Consider the following 21,921-nt stretch of genomic DNA (forward strand, 5'->3'; position numbering starts at 1 on the left):
TATATCTCCATATGATGGATAGTACTCTCTCACCCAGGCATGATAGATAGAGATGACTAACGATGTAGCAGAGACCTTAATTAAAAAGCCTATCATGCACGTTTGGATAGCAATCGCAGAGATTCCGTCGCAGATGCCTTTAATAACTACCGTGGTAATGCGGGCCTTGGAATACAACACCCATCATCGCAGCTGAGGAACGTAAGCTGCCACGACAAACCAGTGTAGTTTTGGTTCAACTACGTTCAGGATGGTGCTGTCGTCTAAATTATAATAGGTTAAGGATGAATAGCGCAATGCGGTACAGGCCGCACGACCCATTGTCCCTTTTCAGCTGTCCTGCCAAATTTACTGAACAAACTGTATTTTTGTGTGTACAACCAATCGAAGCAGTCACATTCCTAGATCTGGAGAAAGAGCCAGAGCTGAATTAAAATGGAAAGCAAACATACAATGATATCATATGCTGTTGTTTAAGAGAATAATTATTCGACGTATATGTGGGTCAATCAGGTATTCAATTTGTTTACCGGTAATATGGCTGTGCTAAGTGTAGGACCTCAGATGGATAATATTTGTCCATAATGAAAAATGAGGTCATGATCATGAGCAGGTGAGTGTAGAATTTCACAAAGGTAGGCGATTGACAATTCCAACTATACCAACCTTCTTTGGGAAATCCTTGTTTAGCTTTCCTGAACACAGTAATTCCGAAGGGTATTTTACTGGCCACAATTCTGTAATTTCTGAATCGATAGAGATTTGCATGTATTTCAATATTTTTCATAAATTGACAACATACAATCATGCTTGGTTCTAAAACAATTACCTATTCTGAAAAAATGTCGGCGTTGCATCCTGTTTTATGACCTTGTTTCTTCTCATGCTTCACCTTATAACATTGAGCTTTTTCTCGATTGTTGTGACCTATCCGATATGGTTATGTGAGGGTTTTCTTGTTGGTGCAAATTAAGCCTGAGTCTCCAGCTGTGGCTGAGGTCTGGATTCTGATAGCTACAATCACTATATCTTCCTGCTATCTCTATTTTGCGGTCATTGCATTTCCTTCAGCTGCCAAAAAACACATAGGATAAAAGGCCTAATTTATTTTTGGGAGTTGATACCACTTCTTAGTAGAGTTTTCCTAAGGGAACTCCGTGGAAAACATTAAATGGTTACTGCTCTTCCTAGCTTCCCACAAAGCTTCATAAAGCTTGAAGATCTTCTTTAAAATTTCAAACTTAATCAATAACTCTCGATTGGAAATTCTTTTACCATGCCACCACAGTTTAAAAGACAACTTTTCTTCCAAATCTATCATCAAAGTCGTAAAAAACTCCATAATTAATAATAATTTTTGGGACCATCTATGTGGGTCAGCACAAAAATGAAAAGGTGACTTTCTCAAAAACCAATGACCAAATAAAAAGACGCCGTCCGCGACATACGAGTATGTACTTCCATGAACAAGAAGATCTCCCGTTGAAAGTTCAATGACTGTCGGACAACGACGCTGTTCGTTCATATGTCCATATAATGGCCACTACTCACCAATAAATTTCTCTAAATCATAATTTTTTTTTAATTTATCCATAGAAGATCTACCAAAAGAAAGAAAGAAGTGTACGTGTGCGCGGAACTCTCACCTCCACTACTGGCCACCGACCAATGAACAATATATTTTTTTATTTCGATTTTTTAATGTTTCTTTAATATGGCGGTGATGAAGTGATGGCATGACAATAAATTTCTTTTCACAACGGTGTACCACGTCTTTCCTCCAATAGTTTTGTTTTTCTATAGATGGCTTTTGGTATCTTTGAGTCGGTTGGTGCGTGGATTGGTGGCAGTTTACTTAGTTTATGATCAAAAACCGACGACATGATTTCCAAATATGTTGAAGTGTTATTAGCATATGAGTTAAAGTACACAAAACAAAATAAAAAACAACAACAAAATAATGTCGCGCATGCTCATAACTGAGGTATTGTTCATTCATCCGTTCAAAGCAGTCATTCATTCACTTATTTGTATCTAACGCTTGAATGAATGACGACCGTTTGGTAATGATCAATAAGTTTTAGCCATGGTATGAAGTGTTTTTTAATTTAAATTGAATTGAGAATTGAAGAGACCAAAGGTGATCATCCCTTTGGTCTCTTCAATTCTCAATTCAATTTAAATGTAAAATAACATCTACATCTACCTTATATATTATAATATAATAATTGTTCCACAAACATCCCATACGGAACAAAGAAGACTTCTCCTTATATATTAATGGTTAGGAAATAGTGAACGTAATATTGAATCAAGGCCTCAGCGTTGTGTCATCTGACGAACTGCCTTTAACAGAAGTTAAAGGTAGTGAGCTAGCATGAGCCGCGAGTTCGCAAAGAAAAACTTAGGTTGGGTAACTCAACCCTATAAAAACATTCTACTATTAAAAAAATCAAAAAAGACTGATGTTGAATAATTTACACGGTGCTCTTGAAACAAATTTAAATGAAAAGTGCTTACACCTGGGAAGTTTCTGAAACTACAATGTTCATAGATTAATTAATTGTTCCACAAACATCCCAGATGGAACAAGGGAGACTTCTCTCATATCAGTGAGCCAATGAGAGCACCCCGATTCATATTAGCTCAATGATATGGTACCTACTGTTTATTGCCGAGTCCGAACGAAGACACCACTTGTAGAGAAGTTTTACATGGCTGAAATACTCAGGAAATGTCGCCAACATCACTGAGGGGTATTTTGCCACCGTTGAACCTTTTGAATCGAACCCACGACCTTTAGCATGCATGGCGGGTGTGCATACCATTGCACCACGGTACACTGTGCATAACATTGTAATATAAGAAGGCGATACAGTCAATCCATTGTACTAATTTGAACTTCTATATATCAATATGCCACCGTGGTGCAATGGTATGCACGCTAGCCTTGCACGCAGAAGGTCGGGGGTTCGATTCCCCGGCCAGGCAACATCAAACATTTTTCAACGGTGGCAAAATACCCCTCAGTAATGTTGGCGACATTTCCTGAGTATTTCAGCCTTGAAAAACTTCTCCACAAGTGGTGTCTTAAGACACGCCGTTCGGACTCGGCGATAAACAGTAGGTCCCATATCATTGAGCTAAATATGAATCGGGTTGCACTCATTGATATGAGAGAAGTCTCCCTTGTCCCGTATGGGATGTTGTGGAACAATGTTTTTTGTTATATATCAATAACGGTAAAAACTATGAACATTGTAGTTTCAGAATCCGCGAAAACGTCCAAAGTATATGCAGCTTCCATTTAAATTTGTTTCAAGAGCACCGTGTTTAGTCATATCAGCGCCCATGCACCCACTAAAGAAAAGTACTAGTATATCAATCAAAGGACTTTGATACCTTCAAGCACTCCAAGTTGTTTGAGGACATCGCAGACTACCCTCCGGCTATGTTTGAAATGATGCCTAATAAATGTTATGTGTCAAATCTCCATACAGCGAAACAGGGAGTTTCCCAAGATGGCGGGTGATATCTCCAGAATGATTTAACGTATCCCTTTTCTGTATTCCCTCACTCCAGCAAAATTGAGATAATTACTTTACTGTACAATCTTGGCGTGGGGTCAACTCTCTTATGTAACTTGTGAATGGCGCGACAAATATGCAAATATACGCCACCAAATCTACGGCCTGCATTAGCTTTTTTGTAAATTCGTAATATAACTGAACTACATTTATTTTTAATTGATAGCGGAGGGTGTAATTTAAATTATAAAAAATAGTTTGGTGTCTGAAGGTACATAGTTATATAGCAATAAATTTTCAAAAAATTCAATTTTTATAGTGTTTTATGGGTTCGATTATTTTTTGGCGAATTAAATTGGACCGTCTGGATACGGAATAACCACATTTTGGCTGCAAATATTTACAAATCTTCTGATAACTGCACTTTTAAAATATGGTATTTTGCTTGAAATTAATACAAATTTAGCTGTGCGTTTGTATGGAAACCATGTCGAATTATGGACCTATCTTGAGAAATTTTTGCAAGGAGGAGTTCTACCCCCGGAGACTCTAAAATACCATATTATAGCTAAATCTGTTAATAAATATGGGATAACAAGTAAAAATTCAACGAATCCGGGGGTATCAAAAAGGGGGCTACATCGAAACATAAATCCGTATTGAAAATGTTTTGTAAGAAGATTTTACACGCAGTGATAACACGGAATGTAAAATTACAGCCAAGTCGGTTGAAAAATAGGGTCATGATATTCAAAGTACCTTAAATCCGCAGGTACGGTTAGATGGGGACTATATCAAAACGTGCACATATATCCGTAATTTTTGGTGGAAATGTTTTGTTACCACTAGGAACCTTAAGTACCAAATTACAGCTAATTTGCTACGAAATGTGGCTTAAATCCTTAAAATACCGAAAATCGGAAGGTACCGTTATATGAGGGCTATACCAAAACATTAGCCGACATTGCTCATATCTGACCCATTATTACCCACAGACACAGGCAGAGTTTGTGCAAAATTTCAGTATCATATCTCAATTCGTTTGCAAGAGAATTGCAACAGTATGTTTTCCTATGCCATCAGTGGACCATCTGCATCACGAGACAATACTTCTAGTTCAGCTACACAATGGCATACTCTCTTCGCATTATTTACTGGAGTGTTATTCTGAAAGTCATCATAATCACCATATGGTGGATAGGATCTGCAAGTATGCCAAGTATCATCTTCATGATCTAGAAAGAAAGGTCGAACGTTACAAGAGAGAACTCCTAAATCAGCAGTTGCAGATTCCGTAATTAACTGTCGTTTAAGTCCTAAGAGTAAATACCCCATCAAACGAATCTGTAGAACGCCAGCAGCCACGACAAACCCAAGTAGTTTGAGCTCAACTACGTTCAGAATGTCCAGCATGCGGTACAGTCCCGCCGTCCAATTGCAACTTTTCAACTGCCCTACCAAACCCACTAAACTAACTCCAGTAGCTTTGTGCTTATAACACATCGACGCAGCTACATTCTTAGATCTGGAGATAGATCTAGCGACCGATGAACAACGAAAAAGTCTTTTCCGCCCGAAATTGAGAGAAATAGAAAGGCGAGTCAGGTAATTTCGCAACAGATATAGATAGCGTGCCCAGGATATACATAGAATATTTTGCCAAACTGTTGGTGTTCAACACTAACAAAGACGACGAAGATACTACCGCCCAGCCAGGATAAGATAAAGACAGCAATAATTCGGCTGAAGAATAGTAAAGTCGCTGACAAGAAAGAAGATAAGATGTGTACACAAATTTTAGGGGAATATTGTATGAACCGCCAACGTCTGTGGTCTATGAAATATTTGGACCATATCAATACGGTTTTATAAACTTGGAGCGATGCGGCATTTTTTTATTTTAAGGACAATTGTGAGTGAACTAAAGGCTACCAGGCAGTGATTTCCACCTAAAAAAGATCCCCTTACATCGTGGATGTGGACCATACAATTTTAAATAAAAAAACAAACCATAAAAACCTCTATGGCGATTGCAGCAACGGGCAAGCAGCACTCAGTGCAAATACTGCAATTTTTTGGTTGGGGACGAGCACCCCACTAACTACAGACAATGTTAATGTCGTAATTCATATGCTCGATCTCGAGTGCCACTCTAGGTCTGAGTTGCGAAACTTCTGCAGTGAGCAAGTGTGATGACATCCCTCTGTCCAAGACTGCCAGAGGGCAACTCTGCCAAGGGGTGAAGTGTCGGTTGTTACGCACGCTTTGGTAGATGAGGCTGTGAAATAAGAAATGGATCATTTTTCTCCATTTCCAACCACCAGGCCCGACAAGCACGCCTATTAGAGAGCTGTGGGTTATTGTAATAAATTCGTCGAAAGTCCCTATGTGATGTCTCACAGGCGGGATTCTCGGAGATAGGGTTGAAGCCTTGATTCGTGAGGCGCTACGAGAAAAAGTACCCTTATGTTGAGAATTTTCAACTTATCGAAAAGATTCCACCACTCTAAACACCGCGATGACTACACCGGATCCAGGCAACTTTATCCTTCCAAATTTTTAGAATTTTGCAGTTTTTATCTACATTGAGCTCATCAATAACTAATAAAATTCGTTATGACCAAGAAATAAAAAAAAAATATCAAAGTATGGTCAATAGGCTGGCACAACTGAACTTAGTGGTGTGACGATGTGCAGATGTATTTTCAAACATCTACATATACCACTGACTAAAACCTCTCAATGTATTGACAAATATTTTAAGAGTAGCCATGCCATAGTAGTTGACTAGTTCATGAATGTCTATTTCACTATTCTTTGAGGATGGCAGAGGATGATTGTCTGATTCGTTAGTTGGTCATGTCATTTTGGCCCGCCGATTGAGTATTGTGCTGTGCCGTGCTGTTTCGTTTTTGTTGTTCTTGCATTGTTGGCCGCTAATCAATATTCATTAAAGATTCATCAGGTGTCTGCAACAATAACTAATACCACTACAACAACGACTCAACGACACACCATCATCATCGCAATGGGCAACAACTGTGGTTAATGTTTACCACAGCTAAAATAACTAGCTCTACACTACCCAAGCCTTTGCTACCAATGGCAATGTTGTGATGTCGGAAACAGTGGTTAAGTTGGTCAATGATTTCAAAAAACAAGTAAAAAAGTAGTCGCTTTACCAACCCTTCCCGAAAGAAAGGATAGACCCTTTCTGAATAACAGGATGCTTCCGAAGACCCTCTCTGAAAGACCGGGTGCTTCTATAGACTCTTTCTGAAAGACAGGGTGCTTCTGTAGACCCTTTCTGAAAAAAAGACCCTTTGTGAAAGAAATAGTGCTTCAATAGACCCTTTCTGAAAGAAATGTTGCTTCTATAAACCCTTTCTGAAAGAAATGGTGCTTCCATAAACACTTCTGGAAGACAGGCGCTTCTATAGACCCTTCTGAAAGCCACGGCGCTTCATAGAACCTTTCTCAAAGACAGGGTGCTTCTGTAGAACCTTTCTGAAAGACAGGGTGCTTCTGTAGACCCTTTCTGAAAGAAAATGTGCTTATATAGACCCTCTCTGAAAGAAAAGGGTGCTTATATAGAGGAGGTAAATTTTTAATCATATCAGCCTAAAGACTGAGGTAATAAATATAGCTACATACATATGTGACAGTTTCCTCAATTCTGAAAACTAGAATCCTTGCTAATCTAACCTTCCTTAACTCTGTTGATACTTAGTTGACACTAAAACCACAGTGCGGTCTTGACAATCTCACCTCCAATTATGGGGGTGATAGCGGCGGATGAAGACAAAAAGACAATACGCACATACCTCAGCATAATATTGCTGAGACCATAGATGGGATGGACAAAAAAAAAAAAAAAAAAAGACAAAAATTGGTCGTTCGATTGAACAACGATGTTGTCGCATCGTTATTGACCATTTTCTTTACTTCTATGGTGGATGTCTTGGTGGAAGAGGGGGGAAGTGTCGAGCATGAGCAATCCGTGCATACTTTTATGTTGTTTGCCTTATATTTGTCTTTTATTTTTATCCAAAAGAGGAGGTCTAACTGACACTCTGCTGCTCCGTTGTGGTGGATGTGGATGTTTGACTTTCTTTTCCAATGAAAACTGTAAACACGTTCAGAAGAAGAAGAAACAAGTTTCAAACCAATAACCCTCCGCCTCCCAAGTACTTGTTCATATTTGACCAATCGGTATGGTCGGTCGATTGAACAATCGATGGCTGGACGGATGGATGGTGCTTCAATCAATTGAAGGTTTAAATGCTGCTGCTGCATTCATTGTTACTGCTGCTGTGTGGTGGTGGTATTTCTGATGGGGTCTGCTCAATGCCATAAAGTCATGTATGTAGCTGCTGGTTGTCTCCTCTACCCTTTTCCGCTACAAGTTCCATTCATAAGCCATTCTCTTTCGTACATATGCTATGACACTTTGACTTGATTCGAAACAATGATCGTGTGCCATTCGTCTTTAGAAGGGGGAGTAACGGACAAATCAATCTATGTATGCTTGTATGACTGTCTGTAATGTTTGGATGTTCTTCGTATGCTGCTGGCCTTAAATGCCTGCCTGTCTGTCTGTCCGCAAGCTTACAGTCAATACAAAATGGGGTTATTAAAATGCTGTACCATACCCCACACCCGTCACACAAGTCGTACGCAATTTTATGACTTAGCTCTGTTTATGTTTTTCGTGTTATGAGATTTCTTCAAATTTACTGATGTTTATTTGTTTATTAGAAACAATAACAATAGCAAAATTTATAGAAAATGAAAATAAATTTTCAATAAATTATTGATTCTTAGAAAATTTGACCTACATCTTAGGAAGTGAATAAATAAATCAAAATGTTAATAAAGAACATTGTTAAAAGGAGTTAACCTCCTATAACCACAGAGGTAACCAACAATTGTTTATTTAAAAAAAATATAAAAAAGATCTCTCATTCCATCACCAAACTTATCGAACAAGATTAAATGCAAAGGCTGACTTACATTTCATACTGTATAGTTTAGTGCTAGGAAATTATCCACCATCAATTCCACCAATGCGAATCCTCCGAGGGTCTGAATTCAAACATGTTCAGCTTTTTCCAATTAAGAATAAAAACCACTTGCATGGTAACCATTAAAGAGTTCGTTCTATTGTTCAGTCTTCCAAGGCAGTAGTTCTAGGAGGGAACGTAATAACTAGATTGACAGATCCCCTCAGGAGCAATTGACATGACACTGCACTGTTATAGCAAGGATGCTAACATGGAGAGGGGACCAATCAAAAGGATTCTCTCTTCATACCGATGGAGGCCAAGTCATTGTCAGTACCTCGACATGAATAAAACATTGCAAGTTCAAGATTGCTGGGAAGCAAAACAGTCCATAAGCAACCGTGGTTTCTATGAGTAAAGTCTTCTTCTACCCGCAATCTGGGGAAAAGGAGTCCTCTGGGGCTCCAAGTAAAAGAAAGGATAGAGGAGGAAGCAAACAGACGAACTAGCAGCCTAAGATGCAATTAACCTCATACAAGGGATAAAGCGCAGAAAAATATATGTTAGAAATATATTTGGTTCCAAACAAATATTTGTTTGGGACTGGTTGCAAACAAATATCACGGTGCGTCTGAACTAAATTTAAATGAAAGGTGCTTACGCCTGGGAAGTTTTGGCGGATTCTGGAACTTCAATGTTAATAGATGAGAAAAATCAAAAAACTAAAAAAATCGCTGGTGGGCTTTTTAAATAAATCGCGGTCAAAGTTCACATTTTTAGGGTTTTTTAGGTTTTAACGGTTTTGCGTGGAAACCGCAAGTCTTATGGAAATGCGACTGAAGGTAGCAGTGAAAATTTTCTACAAGATTGGCCTTTATGATATTTTCGTAGGTTTTCTCGTTTTAGAGATATTGAAATTCAAATTGGGACAATGCACTGCACTAAAAAAATTGCCCAAGGGATTTTTAGATAAATTGCGGTCAAAGTTCACATTTTGTAGGTTTACTTCAGGTTTTCGCGATTTTGCTTGGAAACCGCAAGTCCTAGGGAAATGGGACTAAAGAAAATGTTGTAGCTGTGAAAATTCCCTAGAGGAATTATTGATTAATTTGTTCCTAGGTTTTACCATTTTTGAGATATAGAAGTTCAGGTCACATTTTTATGTTTTTTGTTAGGTCTTCACAATTTTGCTTGGAAACCGCAAATTCTATCGAAATTCGGCTAACATTTTCCTAAGTTACCCATTTTTGAAATATATAAGTTTAAGATGGCATTATATTATAAGGTGGCGATACATTCAGTGCATTGCCCAAATTTCAACTTCTCTGTCTCAGAAACTGTAAAACCTACGAATATATCATAAAGGCCAATCTTGTAGAGAATTTTCACTGCTGCAACATTTTCTTTAGTCCCATTTCCATAATACTTGCGGTTTCCAAGCAAAACCGTGAAAAACTAAAAAACCCCTAAAAATGTGAACTTTGAGAGCGATTTATTTAAAAAGTCCTCCGGCGATTTTTTGTGGTGTGGGTTTTGGGCTGGAGGAATCATTTGACCGTTTTTATGAAAATCAGGCAGGTCAAGTACAAACAGTCAATGGTGTTCTGTATCGTGAAATGATAACCAGTTTTTTCTTGCCTAGAATTGAAGAAATGAATGTGGAGGGCATGTGGTTTCAACAAGACGGCGCCACATGTCATACAGCCAGAGAAACAATTCTATTGCTACATCAGTCATTTCCCGGTCGTGTTATTTCGGGTTTTGGAGACCAGAATTTGCCACCTAGATCGTGCGATTTAACACCTTTAGATTTTTTATTTGGGGTTTTTTGAAGTCGGTGGTTTACGGGAATAAGGCGACGACGACTCAAGCCTTAAAAGAGGAAATTTGACGCTGCATTAATGAAATACCGCAGCATTTATGCTAAAATTTCATTAAAAGATCGCGTGTGTGCCAGAAAAGCCGCGGCGGCCATCTGTACGATATCTTGTTCCATACATAACCTCATTCTGTCTACTTTACGATATAATAAAGTTTCATGAATTTTTTAAATATCTGTGTCTTATTTAAAATTTAAAAATTGCGTTCTACTTGGGACATCCTTTAATTGTCAATCCAACGTTTTAAACTTGGCCGGAGGGTAGTCTGCTCGATGTCCTCACACTTAGGGAAGATACTGCGAAATGCTTGACAATATCAAAGGCTTTTAATAAGTCGAGCTCCACCAACACTGTTCTATGTCACGGCTTATTCTGGTTGAGTCCTCAAAAAATATGTGTGGAGATGGCGTGCAGTGCTGCATACGGAACCCATGCTGATGATCGGCAACTAACTACTTGCTGTCATTGGATTGACCAATTTATTAGCTTTCTAATGATATACATATTCGGTTAATCGGTCACTTAAAACCGGTTCCAAAATCGGTTTTAATATGAGAATATCCGGTTCAAAAATTTAGATAACCGGATCTGTCCTCCAATAAAATTTGTTAATAACGTGTTCGTCATTACAAGAGCTATTTATGGTAATTATTTCCGAAGCACCACAGACCAATAACGAATATGCATAAAAACAAAGCATAGTTTTCTGAACAAAAACCGGTAAAATGTCAAAAAGGACCAAGAAAACGGGGAAATATCGATTGGTCATCAATGAGAACCGTACCTAAAATTTTTGTAGAATATTTGTATGCTGTAAAATCTCGCCTTGTGGTACTTTTACTACTGTTCAAAAAATAAAGGACGAAAAGGACATGAAAGGAATTGAATTAGAGGGGTGAAATATTCTACAAAAAGATTCACCATTCGATTTGACTGAAGACATGTAATGTCAAAATGAAGCTACAATAACGCTTTAGAGAGATATAAAGCTATTTGATCACAAATTAAGGGGCCAAAATTAAACCACTAATCACGCAATATCTCGGAAACTTGACCTATGGTGAAAATTTCCTTTTGGGTTCTCAGTACACTCACCAAGGGCTTTTATCTCCAAAAGAAATGTTTGAGTTCCATTTTGTAGCACATTGTCGTTTATCGATATTTTCCGAAACATGTGCACCTTCTCGAGGCCATAACTACCTGAAGGAGCGTTCCAATGCTTTTGCGATGTACTAAAGAGTTCTTTATTATTGTCTTGGCTACAATTGTTGTCTTTGTGTTGGATCGAAAATCTCAGTGGTTTGGTTGTTATATGCCAAAATATCCAAAAATCCTTGAAAAAAAACTTCAAGTCAAAATCCGGGGGCTCGATTTTCACCGTAGACATATGGTCTAGTTGACTTTTTTGCTCAGTACAATCCCAAGAATCAGAATCTTCAGGCGCCCGATAACACTTTTTTCCTTCCATACAAATCGCCCCGGCCTAATGAGGGCGTCGAATATACCTCTCCAATCCCTCAATTTGCACCAAAATTGTATTCCGTTATATTGATTGAAGTGTAAAAATTCGAAAAATATTAACATTAGATCACTCAAATGCTTCCCTGAATTTATCTTCGTTTTTGTAATCTTGCCCCAAAGTACACTGAATGCAAGGGAATAAAAAAAATCGACACTATTTCTAAGGTGCTCGACAAACTGTCGACTAAAATAACTTGCACACCTCTTCGAATCAGTTGGTGCAACATCGCCAAACGTGACTTATTAGGCCATATCTTCCTTCTTCTTAGGGTTCGAGACTTAACCGTTACCCACAATTATATAACTGTTGACTTCCACTGTCAACTCCCTTACTATGAGGTCGCGGGCGTTGGCTCGACAAAGCTAAGAGGGTTCACTCCGCTAATTCTGATAAGGGCGTCCTCATTGATCGTTCAAAACGTAGAGTTATCAATATGCTCAGCCAGCACTATACCACTTTGGTCATTGCCAAGGACCGACAACTCATGATGAACATTAAAGTCCCATAACGAGTCCCAGAAATGTACCCACTCACAACATCTATTGCATCCCCCCGAATTTGTGTGTGGCCGAAGCCGATGTAACCAGCTGAACATATCGATATTAGTCGTTTTCCACCATCCCCTCATGGACCAAAAGAATCCTGGGCAGACATTCCAACACAGAAAAACGACACAAATGCAAACTTACATACACATCACAGCCAAGGGCCAGAACGCAGATGTTGATCATGATCAATTCGATGTCAAAGAACGCGCTCCATTGGGAATGTCATGTCCATCTGTCTGTCTTTTTGATGCGCACGATAACCGATCCAAACTTCAAAGGCGGACTATATCAGTCAACTCCATCTGATACCTCTCCCTTAAAAGTGTAACAATCTTCGGTTAAATGCAGTTTAAGGGCTGCTCTCTCTGGTCGTTTTGAAATTTTTAATGTAGTTAGTCCTTATACTCCGATATAATTTTTATAGCCTTCACCATAATACGAAGGGTATAATTAAATTTGTCATTCCGTTTGTAAGACATCGAAATATTCATCGAAAACCCTATAACGTATATATATTCTTGATCAGGGTAAAATTCTAAGTCGATATAACCATGTCCGTCTGTCCGTCCGTCTGTGAAATCAAAATACAGCTCGCAATTTTTAAGATAGCGCTTTGTAATTTGGTATAGAAGTTTCTATTATTGGCTATATCGGCCCACGTTTGGATATAGCCCCCATAGAACGCTACCACCCGATTTTCGGTATTTTTAAGGTCTTAGCTTCATTATCACTCGGAAATGGCTAAAATTTGGTACTGAGTCTTCGTTGGGGGTATAAAACTTTCCCCCAGAAATTTTTCGATATAATTCCACGCATTCTTATATCCCCACGAACGGTACCTCCGGATTTTCGGTATTTTGAAGGTTGTGGCCACAATAATCCACCAAAATGACTGAAATTTGGTATTTAGTCTTCCCTGGGGGTATAAAACTTTCCTACAGAAATTTGTTGGTACAGGTCCATGCCTTAATACAACCCCCATAGAAACGGTACCTCCCGATTTTCGGTATTTTCAAGCTTTTAGCATTATTATCACACCGAAATGTCTAAAATTTGGTATTTAGTCTTTCTTGGGGTATAAAACTTCCCATACGAAAGTTGTCGGTATAGGTCCAGGCTTTCATATAGCCACCATAGAAAGGTACCTCCCGATTTTCAACATTTTGTAGGTTGTGGCTACAGTAATCAATCGAAATGGCTCAAATTTGGTATTTTGTCTTTTTTGGGGGTACAAAACTTCCATATGAAATTTGTCGGTATATTTCCACGCCTTAATATAGCCACCGTAGAACAGTACCTCCCGATTTTCGGTATTTTGAAGGTTGTGACCTCAATATTCCACCGAAATAGCTGAAATTTGGTACTTAGTCTTCGTTGGTGGTATAAAACTTCCCCCATAAATTTGTCGGTACAGGTCCACGCCTGCATATAGCCCACATAGAACGGTACCTCCCGATTTTCGGTATTTTGAAGATTGTGGTCACAATTGCCCACCGAAATGGCAGAAATTTGGTATTTAGTCTTCGTTGGTGGTATACAATTTTCCCCCAGAAATTTGTCGGTACAGGTCCAAGCTTGCATTTAGCCCCCATAGAACGGTACCTCCCGATTTTCGCTATTTTGAAGGTTGTGGCCACAACAACCCACCGAAATGGTTGAAATTCGTCGGTATAGGCCCTCGCTTATATATAAGTCCCATAGAACGGTTCTTCCCGATTTTCGTAATTCTGAATGTTTTGTCGTCAATATCCCGCCGAAAAACTGAAATTTGTTATTTAGTCTTCCATGGGGTTATAAAATATTCCAGAAGATAATAATCAGTATATATCTACGTCTTCCTATATCCCTATAGAAGCGTACCTCTTAATTTTCGGTATTTTGAAGGTTTTAGCCACATTATCTTACCGAAATATAGGAAACTTGGTATTTAGTCTTCTTTGAGTCTAAAAACTTTCCGCCAGAAGTGTGTAGGTATAGATCGATGTTTTGATATAGCTCCCATAAAAAGATACCTCCCAAATTTCGGTATTTTAAAGGTTAGCCACATTGTTTTACCGAAATTGCTGAAATTTGGTATTTAGTCTTCTTCGTAAACGAAAAGAAACTAGTTGTTCCATTTTACTTCCATACAACTCGTGGTGGAGGGTATAACAAGTTCGGCCCGGCCGAACTTAACGCCGTTCTTACTTGTTTTGTGTAAATCCGTACTTCCGCAACGCCTACAGTAATAATATTTTCATTTCGGGGGTTTCGGGTTCCCTGAGACGACCTATATTTGACAATAACATAGTTAAATTTAAAAAATTGCAAACACTTGCGCCATGGTGTGAGAATGTACAAGGGCGTTGCAGCTCAAGTCATTTCAATTGGATGTTGCTAACGTATGACCTATTTAAGAGATGAACTATGATAACGATAGGCGGCAGAACAGCAAAGGTCTTGCAAGTTCGACAGCAGTAAATAAATGTGTTATTATGTATAGACACCGGCATAAGTAAACGGAACTATTTCTCCAAACACATTTATTATCTCAAAACCAGTTATACTGGTTATGCATTTTCAAATTAACTACATAACCAGCGGTTGTATGAGGAACCTTACTTTGTTTTCACCAGTCATTATGGGACTTTAAAAATCCAGCTAAATGGCCTATTGTCAGAAGACAACTATTCATTTGCTCTAAATATGTATCTTTAACCCGTTCAGTTATCCCTTTATCTTCTGCCCAACATTTCTGCAGTACAAACGTTCATCGTGATATTCGATACCTCTAACTTATCCAAATAAACAAAAAATACACTAAAGATACATCAATATTTATTGATTTGCCTTTTATGTTTCCTTCCTTCTTTTTACCATTTTTTATAAAGCTTCCTTTTAAAAAAAGAAACAATAACAAAATATGTTGATACCAGCAAAACCAATGATGGAGAAAAACAAATGAAACACATGAAGAAGAAAAAAAGCGAATGAGAAACTAACCAAGCATTAACTACCATTTCCGACTTCCGATAAAGGACTTGAATTACATCGAGAACTTTGATGAAACCACACCACACATAAACTGTGTCATCAAACAATATTTGTTATCATTGTTGTTGTTGTTGCTGCAGCTTTTGTTGCTGCTGGTGTCGTCTCTCTGGTTACAGACATAAAAAATTCAAACTGGGGGCTGGTCATGGTGCAACTTTTCAGTTAAGACATTATGAGTGATGAGGAAACTGTTTGATAGCCATGTAGACATGTGGTACATTGGGGTATATTTTTATAAAAAGCAAAACATAATTTTGAATGCAGAACAGGTAAGTGAAAGAAAGAAGTTATAAGAAAGTTATTCTTACAAATTTTGATAATACTCGTAAATTATCAGTATCTTCGGCGATATTGTTATCAGTCTGTTCGAACTGTACCTCCCTGGCCATTAATAAGGACGAGGTACCACCGTTTGCGATGAGAGAGGATCGGCGGTATGCATGTACTCATTAAAGGTCTCTACCTCAGCAAACGAAATAAAGGAAATTGGATATCGCAGGTTTTTGTTATAAAGACATTGCTCCTGATCTTGATGCACTGAGACTTGATGGTAGATCTTATCAGAAAGAATTTCTGAAGGTCGACAGCGGTTTTCTTGATAGAGAACTAATGCTGAGCAATAGTGAGTCTATCCATCATGAAATTCTAGCGGGTATGTAAATGACAAATTCTGTCGCCCAATCATGCATCTGTCAATAGACTAATTTAGGCTTCCAATCTGGTTAAAAATTCTGGTTTCTTATGGTGGATCTTCTCATAAATTGATCAGAAACAAGGAAATCTCTCGCAACCAGTCTTGAATTCGTTCAAAATGAACTTCTGGCGTCATAGGCATACATTATTTTAGCAAAAATCCATAAACACAATTTTTCCCAATCTACATTTTTTATACTCTCAGCCTTTAGTCAAAATGTGCTAATTTTACGTACTTATTTTAGGACCAAAGTGTGTTTGGAAGAAATCTGTTTCAGAAAACTTGGAGTCGACTTAGCTATCTTCGTCCATCTGGATGGCTGCCTGGAGAGCACGATAATTCTCAAACAGATCAACCGATTCGGTCCAAAATTTGGCCTTCGTAATATTTTGTCCAAATTTTGATGAACTTCGAAGATGGACCATACCGATCCACTCTTTCAGTAACCTTCCACTGAGTATTTCAAAAAATTTCAGAGGAGTGTAGTTTAAGGCCTCTCTGGATAATTTTGAAATATACCTGTGAAAGCTTAAGACCTCAGTAGTCATGGCTTCATTTCATTTATTCTAATAACACTGTACAAAATTTTTAAGGTGATCTTGTGCAAACAATTCGAACTGAGGATTTTTTGAAAGTACAGATCCAAATGACAAGAAACCCTAGTTGGGTTCTGTTGTGTCAGATCCAGCTAGGATTTTATGGCCCCATCTAAACATTGTTAAATATTGAGTTTTTAAAGAATTCGGGGCTATATCTCTGAGGGTATAACTGAGACTTGATGGTGTGCTTGACTTCCCCTTTGCGCCTGGGAGTATTTTAACAAATATATTTGGTTGTCAAGCATACTATTAAAAATTTCACAATTATAGATCTAAACATCCTTAGAAACACAAGGATTTTCACAACAATGAAAAAATTAACCCATTTCGTCCCGAGACAATTTTTATACCCTCCATAAATTTGTCATTCCGTTTGTAACACATCGAAATATTCGTCGGAGACCCTATAAAGTATATATATTATTGATCAGCATAAAATTCTATGTCGATTTAGCCATGTCTGTCCATCCGTCTGTCTGTCTGTTGAAATCAAGATACAACTCGCAATTTTAAAGATAGAGAGTCAATATTTGGTACAGAAGTTTTTATTACTTGCAGGATGGTTGGTATTGAAAATGGGATATATCGGTCCACGTTTTGATATAGACTCCATAGAATGGTACCTCCCGATTTTCGGTATTTTGAAGGTTTTAGCTTCATTATCACACCGAAATGGCTGAAATTTGGTACGTAGGCTTCTCTATGGGTTTTAAACTTTCCCCCAGGACTTTGTCGGTATCGGTCCACGCCTTCATATAGCCCAGATAGAACGGTACCTCCGGATTTTCGGTATTTTGAAGGTTTTAGCTTCATTATCACACCGAAATGGCTGAAATTTGGTATTTAGACTTCGTGGGGTGTACTCAAACTTGCCCTTTAAATTTGTCGGTATAGGTCCACGCCTTCATATAGCCCCCATGGAAAGGTACCTCCCGATTTTCGGTTTTTTGAAGGTTCTGGCTTCAATATTCCACCAAAATGGGTGAAATTTGGTATTTAGTCTTGAATGTGATATAAAACTGTTTGCCAGAAATTTTTCTGTACAGGTCCACGCTTTCATATTGCCCTATTTTCAACTAACATTCGTTGGTATAGGTCCACGTTTTGATAAAGCCCTCTTAGAACGGTACTTCCCGATTTTCGTAATACTGAAGAATGTGACGTCAATATCCCACCGAAATGGCTGAAATTCGTTATTTAGTCTTCCAAGATTTATAAAATATTCCAGAAGAGTATTATCCACGTCTTCCTATATCCCCATAGAATCCTACTCCTTGATTTTAAGTATTTTTTTAAGTTTTAGCCACATTCTCTTACCGAAATATAGGAAATTTGGTATTTAGTCTTCTTTGAGTCTAAAAACTTTCCGTCAGAAATTTGTCGGTATAAATCGACGTTTTGAAATAGCCCCCATAGAACGGTGCCTCACATTGTTTTACCGAAATTGCTGAAATTCAGTATTAAGTCTCCTTCATACACGAAAGGAAACTAATTATTCCATTTTACTTCAATACAACTTGTGGCCGGGCCGAACTTAACGCCGCACAATGGTTCAGGAATCGATTTTCCTGGCCAAAAATCAAAATTTTGTTTTGTAACAGATATTTAATTTCTATATGGGATTCGATAGTAAACATATTGAAACTAAGGAAACCAAAAAATTAGGTCAAAATATTGGAAGGTGCGGGCGTGGGGTGCCCCTAAAGACGAACATTTTTCCAATTTTTGAGAAATACGTAATTTTTGAAAACTTCTGGAGAAAGAAATAGCTATTTCTCGGAAACTATAACATAAATTGCGTTCGCTGTTTTTTTGTTAGGTAGGTAGGATTGTGGCCTTTAAAAATAAATTAAACAAATTACCGTGGTGTTTACACAAAATGCACTATTTTATTTTTCCTCAGGTACTAAATTTTATGAAAATCCAAATTTAGTGGACTAGAACTTTTGTGGAACAACATGGAACAATGTTCTGTTTCCACAGAAATATGCCCGAAAGTCTCCTCTTTTAGCCCATATATACTTTTGTTCCCGTCCCGTCCCGTTCCGTCCGTTTAACACTTTTTTAAATTTATTGAAATTACATGGGTAAAAATGTGTGTTTTTCCATACCAATTCCCATATCAATTACAGCTTTTTTACACAAATTAAAATTTGTTGGTGTATATGAGTTTTCATATGAGTTATATAAGTTTTATGAACACCCAAGGAGCATTTTATTTTAATTTTTGAAAAGATTTAAATTTTTTGAATTTTTTAATGTGAAAAATTTGTGAAAATTTTTTTTTTAATTTTTTTTTCGAAAAATTTTTTTAATTTTTTTTTTGGCATTTTTTTAGTTTATTTATTGGCGTTTGACCATCTTTAATATACATATAAGAAGATATAAAAACACAAAAGCACTGATATTTTGATGAAAAATAGTAAAAAAAATTAAAAAGTTTAACTTTCACATTGAATTCCTCTGCAACTACCAGACCGAAGTTGACCGCTTATAATTCACCAGAAAGCTGATTGTGTTATCTGTCTAACAAAAAAAGAATTGTGAAAATATCTCTATCCGTTCAAAAGTTACAGAATTTTGACCAGGAAAAAACGATTCTGAACCACTGTGCGCCGTTCTTACTTGTTTTATTTATTTTTTAAAAACTAAATAATTTTTAGGGTAATTAGGACCCACTGATATCAAAAATCTACCTACAAAACATTTCCCCGAAATGTGTCAGCTCTGGTCCACGTTTTGGATTGCCCCCACATAGAACGATACCGCCCGATTTTCGGGGGTTTTCAGGGATTTAGCTGCATTATCCTACATAAATGGATGTAATTTAATACATATTTAGTCTTCCTTGGGGCTACGAAACTTTCCTCCAGAAATTTGTCAGTACAGGTCCACGTTTTATGTAGTCTCCGTAGAACTGTACTTCCCGATTTTAGGGTATTTCAGGGTTTTAGCAGCACTATCCTTTAGAGAAGGCTGACATTTTATATTTAGTATTCTATGGGGCTATAATAACTTTTCCCCACAATTTGTCAGTACATTTCCACGTTTTGATATAGCCACCGATATGTAGGATAGGCACCAGGGTTCGAAATTTCGGACAGTCAACTTTGCACATATGTAAAATAGCGCTTGCGCATGTAAAGCATGTTCTTTAGATTTTTGGAAACGGTTACACATATTGGCAATAAGTCCCCATGATTACTTTTTTAATTTCATTTTTTATAATTTTTTAAAATTAATTTAAAAAGTATCCAAAAATATAGGTTTCAAAAATGTACCCCTACCATCGGGGGAAGGGGGTGTTTCAAGGGAATATTTTTTTATTTGCTAACAGATGTGACTTGCTATATACCAAAACTTGTTTAAAATTTTTCATTTTTCATACATAAATATTTTTTTGAAAAAAAGTGATTTTACTGTTCGAAAAATCGAACACCAACATTTTTGAAAAATATCTCCCACTGTGCCAGTTGTTTGATACACAAAATTTCCAGTTGATTAAGCACTTTTATTCAGATCATACGAAGAACAAGAGTATTAAATTCCAACTACGGAGGTACTTTGTTATGAGTAAATTGACGGGGGGTTTCCCCTTTGCATGCCACCACCGCTACCCTTGTCTCTGCTGATGGTGCTTTTGTTTCTATGCTGCATTTTTTTTTTGTTACCATAATGAGAAGAGTCATTTTACTCTTCAGGTGTATATGACCAAGCACCATGCGAATAAACTTGTCCTCTGTCCCTCCTCTATTCCACTTGCATGATTGCTTACGTGTGACTTGAAAACAGCGAAAGAAGAAGGAGAAAAAACAACTGGGGATGCAATTTGTTGGAATGAAATTTGATGCATGAAAGTGATCCTCAAAGTGATCACACACCACCACCACCCGTCTTAACTGATGCAGTTCGTCTTCGTCTTGGGCGATGTTTCATAACTGGGTCTAGTTGCGGTTTGACCTTTTTTCCATAACTTGTTACTGAGAAGAACAACAAAAAAAAAAAAAAAAAAAAAAACGGCGTAACATTGAAAAAATGTTACACTTTATGGACAGGTGTTCAATGATGGACGGATGTTAACCTTCTGCCTAAGACCTGCTGGTCAAATGTTGATGCAATTGCTATGGATGCACCACCCTGATGCATCATTCGTTTTCATATGCTGATGATATCCTTCCAATGTTTTTTTGATGGGGGTTGAATTTATGTCTTTTATTTTTTCTCTAAATTAATTTCTTTTGAATGTCTGTTTGTAGAAACTGCTGTGCCTTTCCTGTTCAGTTTTTTAAGCTAGAACTAAAGGGTATTCAACTCTTATGTTGGACAGTTTTTGTGATGAGGAAATGTTAATGAGACAGGACGTTTGAATAGATCATTGATCTCGTTTATTTTTAACAAGAGCATATTCTTGTGACACAGCATATGGGTACAATGAACTTTGTTGAAATTGTGTGAAGATCTATAGCATAGGCGAACAGATACAGTACTGAGGGATGCAAGTGCATACGCCCTATGCTCCCCTTTGGATACAAAGGAATAAATAATAACAATAAAAGGAGTTTTCTTTCGCTACTATTGGATACCAACAGTTTGGAAAAATATTCTTTCCATATCCTTTCTGTATCAGTTACCCAATTACCTTCCTGGTCTCTACAGGAGGATGTGCCTGTACCAATGTCATCAGTTTGATGTTTCACTGTTTGGTATAACTTTCGGACTTCATTGTGGCTCCTGTAGATCTCGACTTTTTCACACTCCCGCTTTTCTATTTCCCTCTTTTTCTTTGCGATACGCGTTGCTACTGATTGTAGACTAGCCTTATATCCCGCATTTTTCTCTTCGGTAGCAGCACGATAATCCAGGTCATGGCATGGGTTCCTTGGTGAAGGTCTCTGGTATCCAAGTATTTGCGGCTGTTTGCCACTGTGTCTGATATGCCATCGGAACGAGGAGTTTCTTTGTTGAGCAATTGGGCCAGTTTGGTGGAATATGCTGTGGCTATCATTTCTGATTACAGTTCGAACTTGGTTTGCTACGTTTAATCTGGTACGTACCGAGTCTATGTTTGCTCCTCGGAACGATCGTACATCTAACATGCTCGATGAATGTCTTGCA

Source organism: Musca autumnalis, unplaced genomic scaffold (genome assembly GCF_047663935.1).
Source record: "Musca autumnalis isolate F117 unplaced genomic scaffold, ASM4766393v1 scaffold_3, whole genome shotgun sequence".
Lineage (NCBI taxonomy): Eukaryota > Metazoa > Arthropoda > Insecta > Diptera > Muscidae > Musca > Musca autumnalis.